Raw genomic sequence first — 19,518 nt, 5'->3', positions numbered from 1 at the left:
TTGTATCGCACAAATATTAATATAATAACAATCAATAGTGAAGTACACGATGATGTGATGTGTTTGGGGGTTCTTCCACTACGACCCAGGAAACCATGCCGTTCATTAGGCGACAGATTAAATCGGGTCGCAGGGTGCTAACAGTTCACAGTCCTAACCTTTATTCTTCTCATGGTGACCATGGTGACCGTGGTGACCATGACGATCGATGCTTGACTGCCGTTTGACAAAAAAAATAAAAAATAAATAATAATAATCTCATCATGTAGACTACCCTCACGAGTGACGCAGATGTCTAAAGGCACTGCATTTCAGTGCTAAAGGCCTCACTAAAGACCCTGGTTCGATCCCCGGGCTGTATCCCTGGGTCACCGGTTTGCCTGGGCGGGGCTCCCTGGGTCAGCCATTTTCGGTTCCCCTATATATTTTTTGCCTAAAAAATGCTTTTTAAATGCTTTCTCTCTCGTCAGTGCAGTAGGCTCCCTGGGTCACAGCCATTTTTCATGGGAAAAGTTCCCCTATATATTTTTCTCCACAAAGAGAAAGACACCACCCCTAAAAAATGCTTTTTAAATGCTTTCTCTCTCGTCAGTGCAGTAGGACTGTAAGGTAAAGTCTCTGGGACATAATGTATCTCCTCTCTCGTCAGTGCAGTAGGACTGTAAGGTAAAGTCTCTGACATAATGGACATAGGATGTAAAGTCTCTGGGACCTCCTCTCTCGTCAGTGCAGTAGGACTGTAAGGTAAAGTCTCTGGGACATAATGTATCTCCTCTCTCTCGTCAGTGCAGTAGGACTGTAAGGTAAAGTCTCTGGGACATAATGTATCTCCTCTCTCTCGTCAGTGCAGTAGGACTGTAAGGTAAAGTCTCTGGGACATAATGTATCTCCTCTCTCTCGTCAGTGCAGTAGGACTGTAAGGTAAAGTCTCTGGGACATAATGTATCTCCTCTCTCTCGTCAGTGCAGTAGGACTGTAAGGTAAAGTCTCTGGGACATAATGTACCATCTCCTCTCTCTTCAACAGATATGGTAAAGTTAGATTAGTTCAAACATCACTATCGATGTTATCAGTTGGTCCTGGTTGATTATCTACATGATGCACGTCCTGTAGTTTGTTAGTGCCACTATGAGAGGAATAACATGCTTCAATGACCCAACAAACGATCCTCCGTCCACCTCAACCTCCTCGCTTTGCTCATGCGGCCTAAATATGTGGAAAACACATCGTCCATAGCGATATTCAGATCCGTACTATTCAGTAGTTAGGCAATATGAGTGTACTGTACAGTATATGTGACCTATGTGACCTAAAACGGTCTCTTCTCTGTGAAACGGTCCCCCCCACAGCACCTCTTCCTCCCTGTACGGTCTCTTGCCCCCCCCACAGCACCTCTTACTCCCTGTACAGTCTCTTGCCCCCCACAGCACCACTTCCTCTCTGTATGGTCTCTCCTCTGTGAAACTGACCCTGTCGAAGTGGTTGAAGGAGGCTCTGAACTCGTTCATCTGGTCCTGGCTGATGCCCTTGGCGTCCCGCGTCAGAATCTGGTTCTCGATCTCGTTGATGGTTCTGGCGATGGTGGTCAGGAGCTGCTCCCAGCCCACACGGATATGCTGCAGGGAGGATGAGAGAGGGAGAGGAGGAGAGAGGGAGAGGAGGAGAGAGGGAGAGAGAGGGAGAGGAGGAGAGAGGGAGAGAGAGGGAGGGAGAGGGAGGGAGGGTGGAGGAGAGAGGGAGAGGTGGAGAGAGGGAGAGGAGGAGAGAGGGAGAGAGAGGGAGAGGAATGCGGAGAGGGAGAGAGAGGGAGAGGAAGAGAGAGGGAGAGGGAGGAGAGAGGGGAGAGGAGGAGAGAGGGAGAGAGGGAGAGGAGGAGAGAGGGAGAGAGAGGGAGGGAGAGGGAGGAGAGAGGGAGAGGTGGAGGAGAGAGGGAGAGGAGGAGAGAGGAGGAGAGGTGGAGAGAGAGGAGAGAGGGAGAGAGGAGAGAGAGGAGAGAGGGAGAGGAGGAGAGAGGGAGAGAGAGGGAGGGAGAGGGACAAAGGGAGGGTGGAGGAGAGAGGGAGAGGTGGAGAGAGGGAGAGGTGGAGAGAGGGAGAGGTGGAGAGAGGGAGAGGTGGAGAGAGGGACAGACGGCGAGAGGGACAGACGGCGAGAGGGACAGAGGGAGGGAGGACAAGAGAGGGAGAGGAGGAGAGGGGGAGAGGAGGAGAGAGGCAAAGAGGGAGGGAGGACAAGAGGGAGAGGAGGAGAGAGAGAGGAAAGAGAGAAACAGATACAGGTAGAGAGAGGGGAAAGAGAGAGAGAGAGAAAATTGAATTGAAAGAAAGAAGTTGAGACACCAAGAAGTTTGAAGATGGTCGTCGTAAGATCAGATCATCTATTCTATACCACTTGTACCCTCTCTTGGGATCTGTAACGGTGATCAGTAAACATCAACTTGTACCCTCTCTTGGGATCTGTAGCGGTGATCAGTAAAGATCAACTTGGGATCTGTAGCAGTGATCAGTAAAGATCAACTTGTACCCTCTCTTGGGATCTGTAGCAGTGATCAGTAAAGATCAACTTGTACCCTCTCTTGGGATCTGTAGCGGTGATCAGTAAAGATCAACTTGTACCCTCTCTTGGGATCTGTAGCGGTGATCAGTAAAGATCAACTTGTACCCTCTCTTGGGATCTGTAGCGGTGATCAGTAAAGATCAACTTGTACCCTCTCCTGGGATCTGTAAATATCAACTTGTACCCTCTCTTGGGATCTATAAAGATAAACTTGTACCCTCTCTTGGGATCTGTAAAGATCAACTTGTACCCTCTCTTGGGATCTGTAGCGGTGATCAGTAAAGATCAACTTGTACCCCCTCTTTGGATCTGTAAAAGTGATCAGTAAAGATCAACTTGTACCCTCTCTTGGGATCTGTAGCGGTGATCAGTAAAGATCAACTTGTTCCCTCTCCTGGGATCTGTAGCTGTGATCAGTAAAGATCAACTTGTACCCTCTCCTGGGATCTGTAGCGGTGATCAGTAAAGATCAACTTGTACCCTCTCCTGGGATCTGTAGCGGTGATCAGTAAAGATCAACTTGTACCCTCTCTCGGGATCTGTAAAGATCAACTTGTACCCTCTCTTGGGATCTGTAGCGGTGATCAGTAAATATCAACTTGTACCCTCTCTTGGGATCTGTAAAGATCAACTTGTACCCTCTCTTGGGATCTGTAGCGGTGATCAGTAAAGATCAACTTGTACCCCCTCTTTGGATCTGTAAAAGTGATCAGTAAAGATCAACTTGTACCCTCTCTTGGGATCTGTAGCTGTGATCAGTAAAGATCAACTTGTACCCTCTCCTGGGATCTGTAGTGGTGATCAGTAAAGATCAACTTGTACCCTCTCCTGGGATCTGTAGCGGTGATCAGTAAAGATCAACTTGTACCCTCTCCTGAGATCTGTAGCGGTGATCAGCAAATATCAACTTGTACCCTCTCCTGGGATCTGTAGCAGTGATCAGTAAAGATCAACTTGTACCCTCTCCTGGGATCTGTAGCGGTGATCAGTAAAGATCAACTTGTACCCTCTCTTGGGATCTGTAAAGATCAACTTGTACCCTCTCTTGGGATCTGTAAAGATCAACTTATACCCTCTCTTGGGATCTGTAGCGGTGATCAGTAAAGATCAACTTGTACCCTCTCTTGGGATCTGTAAAGATCAACTTGTACCCTCTCTTGGGATCTGTGGGATCAGTAAAGATCAACTTGTACCCTCTCTTGGGATCTGTAAAAGTGATCAGTAAAGATCAACTTGTACCCTCTCTTGGGATCAGTAAAGATCAACTTGTACCCCCTCTTGGGATCTGTAGCGGTGATCAGTAAAGATCAACTTGTACCCCCTCTCTTAGGATCTACCCCCTATTTGGATCTGGTGATCAGTAAAGATCAACTTGTACCCCTCTTGGGATCTGTAAAGATCAACTTGTTCCCTCTCTTGGGATCTGTAGTGGTGATCAGTAAAGATCAACTTGTACCCTCTCCTGGGATCTGTAGCGGTGATCAGTAAAGATCAACTTGTACCCTCTCCTGGGATCTGTAGCGGTGATCAGTAAAGATCAACTTGTACCCTCTCTTGGGATCTGTAGCGGTGATCAGTAAAGATCAACTTGTACCCTCTCTTGGGATCTGTAAAGATCAACTTGTACCCTCTCTTGGGATCTGTAGTGGTGATCAGTAAAGATCAACTTGTACCCTCTCTTGGGATCTATAGCGGTGATCAGTAAAGATCAACTTGTACCCTCTCTTGGGATCTGTAAAGATCAACTTGTACCCTCTCTTGGGATCTGTAGCGGTGATCAGTAAAGATCAACTTGTACCCTCTCTTTGGATCTGTAGCGGTGAAGATCAACTTGTACCCTCTCTTGGGATCTGTAGCGGTGATCAGTAAAGATCAACTTGTACCCCTCTCTGTAGCGGTGATCAGTAAAAGTGATCTGTAAAGATCAACTTGTACCCCTCTTGGGATCTGTAGCGGTGATCAGTAAAGATCAACTTGTTCCCTCTCTTGGGATCTGTAGCGGTGATCAGTAAAGATCAACTTGTACCCTCTCTTGGGATCAGTAAAGATCAACTTGTACCCTCTCTTGGGATCTGTAGCGGTGATCAGTAAAGATCAACTTGTACCCCCTCTTTGGATCTTAGTGATCAGTGTAACTTGTACCCTCTCTTGGGATCAGTAAAGATAAACTCGTACCCTCTCTTGGGATCAGTAAAGATCAACTTGTTCCCTCTCTTGGGATCTGTAGCGGTGATCAGTAAAGATCAACTTGTACCCTCTCTTGGGATCTGTAAAGATAAACTTGTACCCTCTCTTGGGATCTGTAGCGGTGATCAGTAAAGATCAACTTGTACCCTCTCTTTGGATCTGTAAAAGTGATCAGTAAAGATCAACTTGTACCCCTTCTTGGGATCTGTAGCGGTGATCAGTAAAGATCAACTTGTCCCCTCTCCTGGGATCTGTAGCGGTGATCAGTAAAGATCACCCTCTCTTGGGATCTGTAAACTTATACCCTCTCTTGGGATCTGTAGCGGTGATCAGTAAAGATCAACTTGTACCCCCCTCTTGTGATCTGTAAAAGTGATCAGTAAAGATCAACTTGTACCCCTCTTGGGATCTGTAGCGGTGATCAGTAAAGATCAACTTGTCCCCTCTCTTGGGATCTGTAGCGGTGATCAGTAAAGATCAACTTGTACCCTCTCTTGGGATATCAACTTGTACCCTCTCTTGGATCTGTAAAAGTGATCAGTAAAGATCAACTTGTACCCTCTCTTTGGATCTGTAAAAGTGATCAGTAAAGATCAACTTGTACCCCTTCTTGGGATCTGTAGCAGTGATCAGTAAAGATCAACTTGTCCCCTCTCCTGGGATCTGTAGCGGTGATCAGTAAAGATCAACTTATACCCTCTCTTGGGATCTGTAGCGGTGATCAGTAAAGATCAACTTGTACCCCCTCTTTGGATCTGTAAAAGTGATCAGTAAAGATCAACTTGTACCCTCTCCTGGGATCTGTAGCGGTGATCAGTAAAGATCAACTTGTACCCCCTCTTTGGATCTGTAAAAGTGATCAGTAAAGATCAACTTGTACCCCCTCTTGGGATCTGTAGCGGTGATCAGTAAAGATCAACTTGTACCCCCTCTTTGGATCTGTAAAAGTGATCAGTAAAGATCAACTTGTACCCCCTCTTTGGATCTGTAAAAGTGATCAGTAAAGATCAACTTGTACCCTCTCTTGGGATCTGTAAAGATCAACTTGTACCCTCTCTTGGGATCTGTAGCGGTGATCAGTAAAGATCAACTTGTACCCCCTCTTTGGATCTGTAAAAGTGATCAGTAAAGATCAACTTGTACCCTCTCTTGGGATCTGTAAAGATCAACTTGTACCCTCTCTTGGGATCTGTAGCGGTGATCAGTAAAGATCAACTTGTACCCCCTCTTTGGATCTGTAAAAGTGATCAGTAAAGATCAACTTGTACCCTCTCTTGGGATCAGTAAAGATCAACTTGTACCCTCTCTTGGGATCTGTAGCGGTGATCAGTAAAGATCAACTTGTTCCCTCTCTTAGGATCTGTAGCGGTGATCAGTAAAGATCAACTTGTACCCCCTCTTGGGATCTGTAAAGATCAACTTGTTCCCTCTCTTAGGATCTGTAGCGGTGATCAGTAAATATCAACTTGTACCCTCTCCTGGGATCTGTAGCGGTGATCAGTAAATATCAACTTGTACCCTCTCCTGGGATCTGTAGCGGTGATCAGTAAAGATCAACTTGTACCCTCTCCTGGGATCTGTAGCGGTGATCAGTAAAGATCAACTTGTACCCTCTCTTGGGATCTGTAAAGATCAACTTGTACCCTCTCTTGGGATCTGTAAAGATCAACTTGTACCCCCTCTTGGGATCTGTAGCGGTGATCAGTAAAGATCAACTTGTTCCCTCTCCTGGGATCTGTAGCGGTGATCAGTAAAGATCAACTTGTACCCTCTCTTGGGATCAGTAAAGATCAACTTGTACCCTCTCTTGGGATCTGTAGCGGTGATCAGTAAAGATCAACTTGTTCCCTCTCTTAGGATCTGTAGCGGTGATCAGTAAAGATAAACTTGTACCCTCTCTTGGGATCTGTAAAGATCAACTTGTACCCTCTCTTGGGATCTGTAAAGATCAACTTGTACCCCCTCTTGGGATCTTGGGATCAGTAAAGATCAACTTGTACCCTCTCTTGGGATCAGTAAAGATCAACTTGTACCCTCTCTTGGGATCTGTAGCGGTGATCAGTAAAGATCAACTTGTTCCCTCTCTTAGGATCTGTAGCGGTGATCAGTAAAGATAAACTTGTACCCTCTCTTGGGATCAGTAAAGATCAACTTGTTCCCTCTCTTGGGATCTGTAGCGGTGATCAGTAAAGATCAACTCGTACCCCCTCTTGGGATCTGTAAAGATCAACTTGTTCCCTCTCTTAGGATCTGTAGCGGTGATCAGTAAAGATCAACTTGTACCCTCTCTTGGGATCTGTAGCGGTGATCAGTAAAGATCAACTCGTACCCCCTCTTGGGATCTGTTGGACTTCTATTTCTTTCCATTACCTTCCATGATGTAGTTGATGTGCTTGTTGTGTAGTTGTGTGTTGTGTGTTGTGTAGTTGTGTGTTACTTACAGTAAATCCATAGTGTAGTGTTGTGTAGATGTGCGCTTCTCACCTCCATGGTATAGTTGGTGTGTTTGTTGTCGAAGATCAGAGCTTCCTGAATCAGCTGGTGGTCTCCCTCCAATTGGTCGATCTTTGGCTTGTAGTTGACGATGTTCTTCTCGTATTGGCGGAGGTGGGTCAGCTGATCCTCCAGGGTTCCGTGCATCTCGATAGAGATACGACCAATCTCCTGCAGAGAGAGAAACACAGGGAGGAGAAGAGGGAGCAGAATACATGAGGAAAGGGTGAGTCAAGACCTACTGGAAAGAATGTTTGAATTAGATTGTGAAGAGAAACAGGCGTGAGAACACAAACAAAACTGTTTTTGAGGATGACAGGGGTGATACGATTAAGGATGACAAGGTGTGATGCGATTGAGGATGACAGGGGTGATACGATTGAGGATGACAGGCGTGATAAAATTTGTGGTCTGAATCCAAGCGTATTTGACACTTACAACTCTACCTGTTCTGTTCTGTCCAGTACCAACTCTACCTGTTCTGTTCTGTCCAGTACCAACTCTACCTGTTCTGTCCAGTACCAACTCTACCTGTTCTGTTCTGTACCAACTCTACCTGTTCTGTCCAGTACCAACTCTACCTGTTCTGTCCAGTACCAACTCTACTGTTCTGTTCTGTCCAGTACCAACTCTACCTGTTCTGTTCTGTCCAGTACCAACTCTACCTGTTCTGTTCTGTCCAGTACCAACTCTACCTGTTCTGTTCTGTCCAGTACCAACTCTACCTGTTCTGTTCTGTCCAGAACCAACTCTACCTGTTCTGTTCTGTCCAGAACCAACTCTACCTGTTCTGTTCTGTCCAGAACCAACTCTACCTGCTCTGTTCTGTCCAGTATCAACTCTACCTGTTCTGTCCAGTACCAACTCTACCTGTTCTGTCCAGTACCAACTCTACCTGTTCTGTCCAGAACCAACTCTACCTGTTCTGTCCAGAACCAACTCTACCTGTTCTTTTCTGTCCAGTACCAACTCTACCTGTTCTTTTCTGTCCAGTACCAACTCTGCCTGTTCTTTTCTGTCCAGTACCAACTCTGCCTGTTCTTTTCTGTCCAGTACCAACTCTGCCTGTTCTTTTCTGTCCAGTACCAACTCTACCTGTTCTGTCCAGTACCAACTCTACCTGTTCTGTCCAGTACCAACTCTACCTGTTCTGTCCAGAACCAACTCTACCTGTTCTGTCCAGAACCAACTCAACCTGTTCTGTCCAGTACCAACTCTACCTGTTCTTTTCTGTCCAGTACCAACTCTACCTGTTCTTTTCTGTCCAGTACCAACTCTGCCTGTTCTTTTCTGTCCAGTACCAACTCTGCCTGTTCTTTTCTGTCCAGTACCAACTCTACCTGTTCTTTTCTGTCCAGTACCAACTCTACCTGTTCTTTTCTGTCCAGTACCAACTCTACCTGTTCTGTCCAGTACCAACTCTACCTGTTCTGTTCTGTCCAGTACCAACTCTACCTGTTCTGTCCAGTACCAACTCTACCTGTTCTGTTCTGTACCAACTCTACCTGTTCTGTTCTGTACCAACTCTACCTGTTCTGTCCAGTACCAACTCTACCTGTTCTGTCCAGTACCAACTCTACCTGTTCTGTCCAGTACCAACTCTACCTGTTCTGTCCAGTACCAACTCTACCTGTTCTGTCCAGTACCAACTCTACCTGTTCTTTTCTGTCCAGTACCAACTCTACCTGTTCTGTTCAGTACCAACTCTACCTGTTCTGTCCAGTACCAACTCTACCTGTTCTGTCCAGTACCAACTCTACCTGTTCTGTCCAGTACCAACTCTACCTGTTCTGTACCAACTCTACCTGTTCTGTTCTGTACCAACTCTACCTGTTCTGTTCTGTACCAACTCTACCTGTTCTGTACCAACTCTACCTGTTCTGTACCAACTCTACCTGTTCTGTACCAACTCTACATGTTCTGTTCTGTACCAACTCTACCTGTTCTGTACCAACTCTTCTGTTCTGTACCAACTCTACCTGTTCTGTTCTGTACCAACTCTACCTGTTCTGTTCTGTACCAACTCTACCTGTTCTGTTCTGTACCAACTCTACCTGTTCTGTTCTGTACCAACTCTACCTGTTCTGTTCTGTACCAACTCTACCTGTTCTGTTCTGTACCAACTCTACCTGTTCTGTTCTGTACCAACTCTACCTGTTCTGTACCAACTCTACCTGTTCTGTTCTGTACCAACTCTACCTGTTCTGTTCCAACTCTACCTGTTCTGTACCAACTGTTCTGTTCTGTACCAACTCTACCCTGTTCTGTTCTGTACCAAACCTGTTCTGTACCAACTCTACTGTTCTGTACCAACTCTACCTGTTCTGTTCTGTACCAACTCTACCTGTTCTGTACCAACTCTACCTGTTCTGTACCAACTCTACCTGTTCTGTACCAACTCTACCTGTTCTGTACCAACTCTACCTGTTCTGTACCAACTCTACCTGTTCTGTACCAACTCTACCTGTTCTGTACCAACTCTGCTCTGTGTAGACTCACCTCCATCTTGGTTTGTATCCAGGGCCCGATGACATTGGCTTGGTTGGCAAACTGCCTCCGGAGACGTTCGTTGTTCTGCTGGCGGGCATGCTCCTCGATCAGGGCCTGGTCCCTCTGTGGCACCAGCTGTCTCACCTGGGGTGGTGGGGGGAGAGACAGGGGTTAGAGTCATAGAGGGGTGTCTCACCTGGGGTGGTGGGGGGAGAGACAGGGGTTAGAGTCATAGAGGGGTGTCTCACCTGGGGTGGTGGGGGGAGAGACAGGGGTTAGAGTCATAGAGGGGTGTCTCACCTGGGGTGGTGGGGGAGAGACAGGGGTTAGAGTCATAGAGGGGTGTCTCACCTGGGGTGGTGGGGGGAGAGACACCCTGTCCAACACCTTGTCCCATACACTTGGTGTTGATCTCACATTTCTCCTCTCACACATCTCCTGTTCGTGTTGCCTGTCCCACACCCTGTCCCTCACCTTGTCCCATACACTTAGTGTTGATCTCCTGTTCATGTTGCCTGTCCCACATCCTGTCCCTCACCTTGTCCCATACACTTAGTGTTGATCTCCTGTACGTTTCCTGTCCCTCACCTTGTCCCATACACTTAGTGTTGATCTCCTGTACGTTTCCTGTCCCTCACCTTGTCCCATACACTTGGTGTTGATCTCCTGTTCGTGTTGCCTGTCCCTCACCCTGTCCCTCACCTTGTCCCTCACCTTGTCCCATACACTTGGTGTTGATCTCCTGTTCATGTTGCCTGTCCCACACCCTGTCCCTCACCTTGTCCCATTTTGTGTTGATCTTAGTGTTGATCTCCAGTGGCACGTTTCCTGTCCCATCACCTTGTCCCATACACTTGGTGTTGATCTCCTGTTCGTGTTGCCTGTCCCTCACCTTGTCCCTCACCTTGTCCCATACACTTAGTGTTGATCTCCTGTACGTGTTGCCTGTCCCACACCCTGTCCCATACACTTAGTGTTGATCTCCTCTACGTGTTGCCTGTCCCACACCTGTCCCTCACCTTGTCCCATACACTTAGTGTTGATCTCCTGTACGTGTTGCCTGTCCCACACCCTGTCCCATACACTTAGTGTTGATCTCCTGTACGTGTTGCCTGTCCCTCCCTGTCCCTCACCTTGTCCCATACGGTACATCTCCTCTACAGTACTACATATTAACCTGTATCTGTCCTCACCTTGTCCCATACACTTAGTGTTGATCTCCTGTACGTGTTGCCTGTCCCACACCCTGTCTCCCCTCACCTTGTCCCATACACTTAGTGTTGATCTCCTGTACGTGTATGCCTGTCCCACACCCTGTCCCTCACCTTGTCCCATACACTAAGTGTTGATCTCCTCTATGGTGTTGCCTGTCCCATCACCCTGTCCCTCACCTTGTCCCATACACTAAGTGTTGATCTCCTGTACGTGTTGCCTGTCCCACACCCTGTCCCTCACCTTGTCCCATACACTTAGTGTTGATCTCCTGTACGTGTACTAACCTGTCCCACAGTACTAACCTGTCCCTCATCTCCTCTACGGTACTAACCTGTATCTCCTCTATGGTACTAACCTGTATCTCCTCTCCCACACCCTGTCCCTCACCTTGTCCCATTTGGCATTGATGTCCTGAGGGTTGATGGTGGTGTAAGGGTTAACCTGTATCCAGCCATGTTCACATGATAGGTGGCCACTATCTTGGCTGATCTCATTGTGAATAACCAGGATGGCACCACGGTTAACCTGTATCCGCTCAGGGAGAGTGGCTTTAAACTGCTCGTGGGCTGTACTCAGACCCTGTGGGAGGGAAAGACAAGAGAAACGTATCTCCTCTATGGTACTAACCTGTATCTCACACAGAATCTAAAATGTACGGTGTAACCTGTATCTCCTCTATGGTGTAACCTGTATCTCCTCTGTGTAACCTGTATCTCCTCTGTGGTGTGTGTATCTCCTCTACAGTACTAACCTGTATCTCCTCTGTGTACTAACCTGTATCTCCTCTACGGTACTAACCTGTATCCTCTACGGTACTAACCTATCTATGGTACTAACCTGTATCTCCTCTATGGTACTAATTGTAATCTATGGTACTAACCTGTATCTCCTCCCTGTACTAACCTGTATCTCCTCTATGGTATAATTGATCTCAGAATGGTATGAAATCATCCTCTACAGTACTAACATGTATAGTCCGGTACAGAATGAGGGTAAAGACAATATGCCTTTATGGTATTTAAAACACAGACCTGTATCTGAGCTCGGTAACCTGTACCTGACTAGAGATTTGGGAGAGACTAACCTGTATCTCCTCTAGGACTAACCTGTATCTCCTATCTAACCTGTATCTCGGCTGGGTAGTAACAGACAGGACAAGGTTAACTATCTCTGTCGGTACTGGGAAGTGAGACAGACTACAGGTACTAACCTGTATCTCAGACTACGGTCACTAACTCTGTATCTCGGCTGGGAAGTAGACTGGACAAGGTCACTGTATCTCCTCTATGGTACTAACCTATCTCTGTCGGTACTGGGAAGTGAGACAGACAGGACTAACCTGGTCACTATCTCTGTCGGCTGGGAAGTGAGACAGACTGGACAAGGTCACTATCTCTGTCGGCTGGGAAGTGAGACAGACTAAGGACAAGGTCACCTATCTCTGTACGGCTGGGAAGTGAGACGGTACTAACCTGTATCTCCTCAAGGTAACTACTAACCTCTATCTCCTCTAGTGGACTAACCAGGACAAGGTTAACCTGTATCTCCTGTCGGTACTAACCTGTATCTCCTCTACGGTACTAACCTGTATCTCCTCTTGGTCCTTTTGCATGCCTGTATCTCCTTATGTGTGTAACCTGTATCTCCTCTACAGTACTAACCTGTATCTCCTCTACGGTACTAACCTGTATCTCCTCTACAGTACTAACCTGTATCTCCTCTATGGTACTAACCTGTACTAACCTGTATCTCCTCTATGGTACTAACCTGTATCTCCTCTACGGTACTAACCTGTATCTCCTCTACGGTACTAACCTGTATCTCCTCTACGGTACTAACCTGTATCTCCTCTACGGTACTAACCTGTATCTCCTCTACGGTACTAACCTGTATCTCCTCTACGGTACTAACCTGTATCTCCTCTACGGTACTAACCTGTATCTCCTCTACGGTACTAACCTGTATCTCCTCTACGGTACTAACCTGTATCTCCTCTACGGTACTAACCTGTATCTCCTCTACGGTACTAACCTGTATCTCCTCTACGGTACTAACCTGTATCTCCTCTACGGTACTAACCTGTATCTCCTCTACGGTACTAACCTGTATCTCCTCTACGGTACTAACCTGTATCTCCTCTACGGTACTAACCTGTATCTCCTCTACGGTACTAACCTGTATCTCCTCTACGGTACTAACCTGTATCTCCTCTACGGTACTAACCTGTATCTCCTCTACGGTACTAACCTGTATCTCCTCTACGGTACTAACCTGTATCTCCTCTACGGTACTAACCTGTATCTCCTCTACGGTACTAACCTGTATCTCCTCTACGGTACTAACCTGTATCTCCTCTACGGTACTAACCTGTATCTCCTCTACTAACCTGGTACTAACCTGTATCTCCTCTACGGTACTAACCTGTATCTCCTCTACGGTACTAACCTGTATCTCCTCTACGGTACTAACCTGTATCTCCTCTACGGTACTAACCTGTATCTCCTCTACGGTACTAACCTGTATCTCCTCTACGGTACTAACCTGTATCTCCTCTACGGTACTAACCTGTATCTCCTCTACGGTACTAACCTGTATCTCCTCTACGGTACTAACCTGTATCTCCTCTACGGTACTAACCTGTATCTCCTCTACGGTACTAACCTGTATCTCCTCTACGGTACTAACCTGTATCTCCTCTACGGTACTAACCTGTATCTCCTCTACGGTACTAACCTGTATCTCCTCTACGGTACTAACCTGTATCTCCTCTACGGTACTAACCTGTATCTCCTCTACGGTACTAACCTGTATCTCCTCTACGGTACTAACCTGTATCTCCTCTACGGTACTAACCTGTATCTCCTCTACGGTACTAACCTGTATCTCCTCTACGGTACTAACCTGTATCTCCTCTATGGTACTAACCTGTATCTCCTCTACGGTACTAACCTGTATCTCCTCTACGGTACTAACCTGTATCTCCTCTACGGTACTAACCTGTATCTCCTCTACGGTACTAACCTGTATCTCCTCTATGGTACTAACCTGTATCTCCTCTACGGTACTAACCTGTATCTCCTCTACGGTACTAACCTGTATCTCCTCTACGGTACTAACCTGTATCTCCTCTACGGTACTAACCTGTATCTCCTCTACGGTACTAACCTGTATCTCCTCTACGGTACTAACCTGTATCTCCTCTACGGTACTAACCTGTATCTCCTCTACGGTACTAACCTGTATCTCCTCTACGGTACTAACCTGTATCTCCTCTACGGTACTAACCTGTATCTCCTCTACGGTACTAACCTGTATCTCCTCTACGGTACTAACCTGTATCTCCTCTACGGTACTAACCTGTATCTCCTCTACGGTACTAACCTGTATCTCCTCTACGGTACTAACCTGTATCTCCTCTACGGTACTAACCTGTATCTCCTCTACGGTACTAACCTGTATCTCCTCTATGGTACTAACCTGTATCTCCTCTACAGTACTAACCTGTATCTCCTCTACGGTACTAACCTGTATCTCCTCTACGGTACTAACCTGTATCTCCTCTACGGTACTAACCTGTATCTCCTCTACGGTACTAACCTGTATCTCCTCTACGGTACTAACCTGTATCTCCTCTACGGTACTAACCTGTATCTCCTCTACGGTACTAACCTGTATCTCCTCTACGGTACTAACCTGTATCTCCTCTATGGTACTAACCTGTATCTCCTCTATGGTACTAACCTGTATCTCCTCTATGGTACTAACCTGTATCTCCTCTATGGTACTAACCTGTATCTCCTCTACGGTACTAACCTGTATCTCCTCTATGGTACTAACCTGTACTAACCTGTATCTCCTCTATGGTACTAACCTGTATCTCCTCTACGGTACTAACCTGTATCTCCTCTACGGTACTAACCTGTATCTCCTCTACGGTACTAACCTGTATCTCCTCTACGGTACTAACCTGTATCTCCTCTACGGTACTAACCTGTATCTCCTCTACGGTACTAACCTGTATCTCCTCTACAGTACTAACCTGTATCTCCTCTACAGTACTAACCTGTATCTCCTCTATGGTACTAACCTGTATCTCCTCTATGGTACTAACCTGTATCTCCTCTACAGTACTAACCTGTATCTCCTCTATGGTACTAACCTGTATGGTACTAACCTGTATCTCTATGGTACTAACCTGTATCTCCTCTATGGTACTAACCTGTATCTCCTCTATGGTACTAACCTGTATCTCCTCTATGGTACTAACCTGTATCTCCTCTATGGTACTAACCTGTATCTCCTCTATGGTACTAACCTGTATCTCCTCTATGGTACTAACCTGTATCTCCTCTATGGTACTAACCTGTATCTCCTCTATGGTACTAACCTGTATCTCCTCTATGGTACTAACCTGGTACTAACCTGTATCTCCTCTACTAACCTGTATCTCCTCTATGGTACTAACCTGTATCTCCTCTATGGTACTAACCTGTATCTCCTCTATGGTACTAACCTGTATCTCCTCTACAGTACTAACCTGTATCTCCTCTATGGTACTAACCTGTATCTCCTCTATGGTACTAACCTGTATCTCCTCTATGGTACTAACCTGTATCTCCTCTATGGTACTAACCTGTATCTCCTCTATGGTACTAACCTGTATCTCCTCTACGGTACTAACCTGTATCTCCTCTATGGTACTAACCTGTATCTCCTCTATGGTACTAACCTGTATCTCCTCTATGGTACTAACCTGTATCTCCTCTATGGTACTAACCTGTATCTCCTCTATGGTACTAACCTGTATCTCCTCTATGGTACTAACCTGTATCTCCTCTATGGTACTCTCCTCTATGGTACTAACCTGTATCTCCTCTATGGTACTAACCTGTATCTCCTCTATGGTACTAACCTGTATCTCCTCTATGGTACTAACCTGTATCTCCTCTATGGTACTAACCTGTATCTCCTCTATGGTACTAACCTGTATCTCCTCTAGTACTAAAGAGTATCTCCTCTATGAGTACTAACCTGTATCTCCTCTAGGTACTAACCTGTATCTCCTCTAGAGTACTAACCTGTATCTCCTCTATGGTACTAAGACAGTATCTCAGAGACAGTACTAAGAGACAGTATCTCAGAGACAGAGACTAAGAGTATCTCCTCTATGGTACTAAGAGTATCTCCTCTATGGTACTAACCAGTATCTCCTCTATGGTACTAAGTATCTCCTCTATGGTACTAACCTGTATCTCCTCTAGGTACTAACCAGTTCTCTATGGTACTAACCAGTATCTCCTCTATGGTACTAACCTGTATCTCCTCTATGGTACTAACCTGTATCTCCTCTATGGTACTAACCTGTATCTCCTCTATGGTAAACCAGTATCTCCTCAGTATGGTGCATGAGCTCTATGGCAGTTCTGGTATCCTGTATCTCCTCTATGGTACTAACCTGTATCTCCTCTATGGTACTAACCTGTATCTCCTCTATGGTCTAATTGATCTATGGTCTAATTGACCCTCTAAGTTGACCATCTAATTGACCATCTAATTGATCTCAGTCATATATATCTCCTCTATCACAGCATTGTTGAATACTAATTTCTGATTGGCTAAAAGGTACTAACCTGAAGGGATCTAAGTACCAGGAACCTGTATCTTTACGGTACTAACCTGTATCTCCTCTACAGTACTAATATCTCCTCTACAGTACTAACCTGTATCTCCACTACGGTACACCTAGATCTCCTCTACAGTATAACTGTATCTCCTCACATAGAACCTGTACTTCAGTACTAACCCAACAACTACACATAGACCTGTATCTTCACCAACAACCTGTACATAGAGACTGAACGTGTCCTGCAGATCTTCCATGGCTCCCTCCATCCAGTTGTTGAACTAACTTCACCAACAACTACACATCCAGAAGACTGTTCTCTCAGACAGACAGAGAAAGAGACACAGAGAGTAGAGAGAGAGAGAGACAAGAGACACATATAGACTGAGACAGAGACACATAGAGACTGTACTTCACCAGACAACTACACATAGAAAACAGTCCACACATTTAAAGACTGAGAGCTTCACCAACAACTACAGATAGAGACTGTCGATGGTCTCCATAAGCTTCTCAGTTCTCTTCACCAACGAGGAAACACACATAAAAACAGTATGAGTGCATGACCAAGCAGTTCACATATTAGACTGAACCTATGGACCACCAACAACTACACATAGAGACTGATCATCTAATTAATCATCCAATTGACCATCTAATTGATCATCTAATTGACCATCCAATTGACCATCCAATTGACCATCCAATTGACCATCCAATTGACCATCTAATTGACCATCTAATTGACCATCTAATTGATCATCCAATTGATCATCCAATTGATCATCCAATTGATCATCCAATTGACCATCTAATTGACCATCTAATTGACCATCTAATTGATCTCAGTCATATATATTTCTATCACAGCATTGTTGAATACTAATTTCTGATTGGCTAAAAGGGCGTTTTAGAAGGGATATTAAAACCAGGAACCATATGGGGACATTTGGGCAAATGACGCAAACCCACTTTCACCAACAACTACACATAGAGACTGTCCTACACATAGAGCGTTACAAAGCGAACCATGCTCTACCAACTGAGCTACACAAGGACGCAGAAGGACACATACAGACTGTACTTCACCAACAACTACACATAGAGACTGTACTACACATATAGACTGTACTAAACCAACAACTACACATAGAGACTGTACTACACATGGAGACTGTACTACACCAACAACTACACATGGAGACTGTACACCAACAACTACACATAGAGACTGTACTACACATGGAGACTGTACTACACATGGAGACTGTACTACACATAGAGACTGTACTACACATAGAGACTGTACTAAACCAACAACTACACATAGAGACTGTACTAAACCAACAACTACACATAGAGACTGTACTACACATAGAGACTGTACTAAACCAACAACACATAGAGACTGTACTAAACCAACAACTACACATAGAGACTGTACTACACATAGAGACTGTACTACACATAGAGACTGTACTACACCAACAACTACACATAGAGACTGTACTACACATAGAGACTGTACTACACATAGAGACTGTACTACACATAGAGACTGTACTACACATGGAGACTGTACTACACCAACTGTACTACACCAACTACACATGGAGACTGTACTAAACCAACAACTACACATGGAGACTGTACTACACATGGAGACTGTACTACACATGGAGACTGTACTATACCAACAACTACACATGGAGACTGTACTACACATAGAGACTGTACTACACATAGAGACTGTACTACACCAACAACTACACATAGAGACTGTACTACACATAGAGACTGTACTACACATGGAGACTGTACTAAACCAACAACTACACATGGAGACTGTACTAAACCAACAACTACACATGGAGACTGTACTAAACCAACAACTACACATGGAGACTGTACTACACATGGAGACTGTACTAAACCAACAACTACACATGGAGACTGTACTACACATGGAGACTGTACTACACCAACAACTACACATGGAGACTGTACTACACATGGAGACTGTACTACCAACAACTACACATGGAGACTGTACTACACATGGAGACTGTACTACACATGGAGACTGTACTACACATGGATACTGTACTACACATGGATACTGTACTACACATGGAGACTGTACTCTACCAACAACTACACATAGACTGTACTAAACCAACAACTACACAAACTGAAATAGGCTACATTATCAATGCAGGTCCAACAAGGAAAAACTTAAGATGATTTAGTTTTTTTGCAGAGACATATTGTTTTGTAGCATCTGATGACCTAACGTGGTGAGTGATGAACATGAATGTCCTCGCTCCCCTCCCAACCTTTATAGTTTCAGCAGCTGTTTTCAGCAACTCTAGGAATTTTTTATTTAGGTTGTCACATTGGCAGGTTAGCTTAGCAACAAACTAAATTATCAGCTCATTGTCATGGATGTATCCAAGAGAAAACAGCTACTTTTGCTGTTATTCTGGCTGCAAAGGTCATGTTTGTGTTAGCTGTAGCTAGCTGGCTAACTAGCAAACAAGGGATAAGAACGTTGCTAGCGAGCATGGCGACGGGACTTGAAGAACGGGCGACTGGGTCGCATCTCTAGCACCCAAAATATGAGAAAGTATGGATTCACTTAACAAAAAAGTATAAACCAAAAAGTATTCATACCAGTAAATATGTGTTTTCGTATGTTTTCTTTGGAAACTGTGGTATAAGTGGGATAAACTCCTCAGTTTTGTACATTACCTCGGAAAAAAATGGACTCTGCAAAGGGACTCGGCTCCTACGTCGTCCATTATTTCCAAGGTAATGTAGAGAACATGAGCTTTTATCCCTGACATAATACAGTATATATCAGTAATGGACTGTCTCGTTCCTGTGAAGGACAGTGCTTCCTGTCAGCCACCTGAAACCCCACCTCTTCAAGGAATACCTAGGATAGGGTAAGT

General features: G+C 45.3%; 1 long non-coding RNA gene and 1 pseudogene across 2 annotated transcripts in view; both read right to left on the bottom strand.

Annotated features, from left to right (window-relative positions):
• LOC118381924 (alpha-actinin-1-like) overlaps window positions 1–19,518 on the bottom strand; it is a 76,856-nt pseudogene that overhangs the window by 13,993 nt on the left and 43,345 nt on the right. The window contains exons 14-20 of the transcript XR_008091451.1: window positions 17,023–17,085; window positions 16,789–16,845; window positions 16,421–16,438; window positions 11,329–11,520; window positions 9,736–9,870; window positions 7,228–7,407; window positions 1,470–1,616 (exon numbers count right to left, since the gene is read on the bottom strand). The product of XR_008091451.1 is annotated as an alpha-actinin-1-like (transcript). The remainder of the gene's footprint in view (window positions 1–1,469; window positions 1,617–7,227; window positions 7,408–9,735; window positions 9,871–11,328; window positions 11,521–16,420; window positions 16,439–16,788; window positions 16,846–17,022; window positions 17,086–19,518) is intronic.
• LOC127915766 (uncharacterized) lies at window positions 13,339–15,691 on the bottom strand. The gene is made up of 3 exons (XR_008092018.1): window positions 15,599–15,691; window positions 14,395–15,052; window positions 13,339–14,058 (listed from the first exon to the last, which is right to left on the bottom strand). It is a non-coding gene; the product is annotated as an uncharacterized LOC127915766 (long non-coding RNA).

This window comes from Oncorhynchus keta, chromosome 35, assembly GCF_023373465.1.
Source record: "Oncorhynchus keta strain PuntledgeMale-10-30-2019 chromosome 35, Oket_V2, whole genome shotgun sequence".
In the NCBI taxonomy this organism is placed as follows: domain Eukaryota; kingdom Metazoa; phylum Chordata; class Actinopteri; order Salmoniformes; family Salmonidae; genus Oncorhynchus; species Oncorhynchus keta.
This window is presented reverse-complemented; position numbering and strand designations above follow the sequence as displayed.